Source organism: Lactuca serriola, chromosome 5 (assembly GCF_051521515.1).
Source record: "Lactuca serriola cultivar US96UC23 chromosome 5, Lser_US96UC23_V15, whole genome shotgun sequence".
NCBI classification, from domain to species: Eukaryota; Viridiplantae; Streptophyta; class Magnoliopsida; order Asterales; family Asteraceae; genus Lactuca; species Lactuca serriola.
The window spans coordinates 101,671,765-101,675,783 of NC_136412.1; the positions used below are offsets into that span (position 1 = coordinate 101,671,765).

Consider the following 4,019-nt stretch of genomic DNA (forward strand, 5'->3'; position numbering starts at 1 on the left):
TTTCATTTTCAATTCAAAGGAACAACAGAATAAATTTGATGCGAAGGCTGATGAAGGCATTTTTCTGGGATATTCGCTAACGTCGAAAGTATATAGGGTTCTAAACAAATGATCCAAAAAGATTGAAGAAACCTATTATGTCACGTTTGATGACAATTACTTAAAGAAGACACAAGTGAATGATAGTCAAACTAAAGAGATCATTCCTCAATCGAACCAAGTGATCATTTCATCAGCCAATATCTATGAAGAATTCATGCTTCTATTTGAAAAACCGTAGAAGGCCATCACATCTGAAGCAAAGACAGCTGATAATAAGGTAGACGAATTGGAGAAGATAATTGATGATGTTGCGAAAGACATGCACAATCACCTATCAATGGTGAATAAGCCTCAAAACACGAGTTCTACACTCGAGGGGGAGAATTCTAACTCCACTGCAAGTCCTCAGGAGGAACTTTTTACTCCACAGAAATCAAATGATCCATTCCAGGGGGAGGGTTCATCATTACCATCAAGGTCACCTCTTCAAGGGAAGGATTCGCTTCCAGTTGTAAAACACGAAAGTCCATTTGAGGGGGAGAATATAAATGCGAATGATGATACAAACTTTCAATAAGAATTCGAAGACGTGAATGCTGAACTGTATCCATCTTATGATCCAAATTACCCTCCACTAACGAAATGGACCAAAGATCATCCAAAAACACAAGTGATTGGTGAATCATCTGCAGGAGTTCTTACAAGATCTCAACTAAAAGCGAAACAAATTACTTTATTCTCTCAAGTGGAATATTGCATGTTGAATTTGTTTGTATCTAAGATAGAACCTAAATCTATCAATACTACTCTCGATCACTCTAATTAGGTACAAGAAATGCAAGACAAGCTCAATGAGTTCGAAAGAAATAAGGTTTGGAGATTGATTCCCACTCCACAGGATGCATCTGTGGTTGGTCTAAAATGGATGTTTCGCAACAAAATGGAAAAAGAAGGTGGTGTTATAAGGAACAAAGTGAGCCTCGTGGTTAAGGGATATTGTCAGGAAGAAGGCGTCGTCCACAAAGAAACATTCGCACCTGTTGCAAGGTTGGAATTTGTTCGCATCTTCTTGGCATATGCAGTGCACATGAACTTCGAAGTATTTCAAATGGATGTTAAGTGTGCTTTATTAAATGGAGAATTAGAAAAGACCGTATACATGGAACAATGATCAGGTTTTGTGAATGAGATGTATCCCAATCACTGCTACATTTTGAACGAGGAAGTTTATGGTCTGAAGCAAGCTCCAAGAGCCTGGTATGAAACTCTCACTCGCTTCCTTAAAATGTCTAAATTTAAACAAGGTTCGATTGACCCAACCTTCTTTCGCAAGAAAGAGGGTGACCACTTAATGATAATCCAAATTTATGTTGATGACATCATCTTTGGCTCTATGAATCCTAGCTTAACAACTAAATTCAAAAAGTTGATGGAAACTAAATTTGAGATGAGATTTATGGGTCTGCTTAACTTTTTCCTTGGCTTGAATATAAGACAGGGACCAGAAGGCATTTTCATAAATCAAGAAGCATACACGAAGACTTTACTGTCTAAGTTCGGCATGACGGGAAACTCCAATGTGAAGGTTCCAATGGCATTCGGAACGAAACTAACACCATCTCTGGAAAAATAGGCTGTTGATATGACTCTTTATCGCCAAATGATAGGATCTCTAATGTTTATAATAGCTAGCAGACTAGATATTATGTTTTCCGTTTGTTATTGTGTTAGGTTTCAACCTAATCCACGCAAACCTCATATGGTGGCAGTTAAGAATATCTTTAGATATCTGAAATGAACCACTTAACTAGGTATATGGTATCCTGCGAAATCAGGTTTCTTCGTATAAGCGTTTTTAGATGCTGATCTTGGAGGATGCGGGTTAGATAGAAAAAGCACAACTGGAGGATGCTAATTTCTTGATGGCAAACTTGTCAGCTGGTAGTCCAAAAAGCAAACATGTGTCTCGTTGTCAACAGCCGAAGCTGAGTACATTGTTGTTGTATCTTGTACTTCTTAGGTCATATGGATTCAGATTCAATTAAGAGACTATGCCTTGAACATGAAGTGAATCCCACTCTATTGCGACTCCGAAAGCACAATTCGCATCTGTCACAACCTAGTGCCACACTCAAAGACGAAACACATAACACCGAGGTATCATTTCATCAAGGATCATGTAGAAGACGACAACGTTGAGATTCATTTCGTTCGATCCGCAGACTAATTGGCTGACATATTCATCAAAGCCTTGCAGAAAGCATCCTTTAATAGAATACTCCAAGCCCTGGGAATGATGGAAGCAGAGTCAGTTCCAAAACCACTTTCACTTTCAAAGTAGGGATTTCGCTTTTGGGTTTCCTGTTCGCTTTCGTTTTTATTTTTTCACATGCGAAATAGAACGAACGCTCACTTTATTTCGTTTCCGATTTTTCCGGGACATGAATTGAGACGAACGTTCGCCCTAACTTGCGCCTCCATTTTTTTAAAGCGAACGCTCGTGGTCTGATCTTTTTGTATATTTTGTATATTAGGCTTTCTCATTTTGTTTTATTTTTTATTAAAGCTTTCAAAAGTACATAAATATTTAATTGTTTTATGGTTTTCTCTTTTAAATTTAAAATCCAAAAGTTTTTTTATTTTTGTTTTGTTTCTTTCTTTTTCAGAAATTATCAAATTACAATAATATTTTCATTTCTTATTTATTATATTTGTTTCTTTGAGTAACATTGCAAGTTAGATTGCAAAAACGAATAATGTCGTCCGAAGCCTCAATAGACTCAATGTGAAGCCTTAATGAATCGAATCTACCATTCGTTTCTTCCAAACTAGGTTGTTAAATTCACATTAGTCACGAGCTACCTTACTCTTCTCCACATGAGTTAAGAGTTATCTGCTTGGTCGTCGCATAGCAGAGGTACATTTACTTCTTGGGAGCCACCTTCACATTTCTCCATTTGCCTTCATACTCATAAATGTAACCCTTGACACTCTCAGCCATACCACTGAGGTTTATGGTTATGAAACATCGGAGTTAATGATCTTAGCTTCGTTCACCATGAACTGAGTAAAACCCAACATTCAACACCCTTACATGAATTGACAGTGAACCATTAAAATTTCAAGATTTTCACCATGGAAATGACGTAACTCCTCCTTTTGTCGATTGTACCATGAAATCTCTTTTTCTTTTTATGTGATCTTTATGAATTGTTCTAAAACCAATACTTTTCTACCCATAAGATCCAATTTTTATTTATTTATTTATTTGAGATGTTTAAATCACCCAGTCACTGAAATAATATCAAACCAAGTTGCGGTTATGGCTATAATGGTCACACAAGTACTTCATCCAAGTTTCGTACTTATGTTAAGTTTCGTAGTTTGGATTGAAGATGAAACCACCTTTTCTAGCCTAACTTTAAAAGATTTCTTTCATTGTTTCTTAACAAACAAAGGATTGTACTTCAATAGGAAACAACATAGACACTTCTTCGTCTCTCTTGACATAAAAGGAAGAGACTCGTGCCCGGGATCCACAGTTTCATGTCTCTATTGGCATCACTTAAATTCCACAGCTATAATTTGCTTTATTTCCTTATCTTTGGCACACTCTTGCATGAAGATCTTTATGAATTTCCAAAATTCTAGTTCGTGACAGTTATCGCATTTTTCAGTTTCACAGATTCGCTGTTATATGCCCTTATGAAGTTTATTTCTCAAAAGCGAAAGGTAATTATACATCTAAAAGAACACAAGGACTTTGCAACGTTAGGGATAAAAGTTGTTGACGCGGCAATTGAAGATAAGGTTTTCGAAATAAAGGCGCATGGAATTTGAAACGGTTTCATTTCTCATGCCGTATGATGTCACCTGACACCCTGTCAGGCACTACAGTTGTCACATCCCACTTTTCCAGGCATCAAATCAAGGATTGTCACGCAATCATCGTTTGGTTTTTCTCTTTCTCACATCAA

General features: G+C 36.9%; 1 pseudogene; it reads left to right on the forward strand.

Annotated features, from left to right (window-relative positions):
* Nucleotides 1–877: 877 nt before the first annotated feature.
* Nucleotides 878–1,213, forward strand: LOC145049710 (putative mitochondrial protein AtMg00820 pseudogene; annotated as a pseudogene).
* Nucleotides 1,214–4,019: the final 2,806 nt, after the last annotated feature.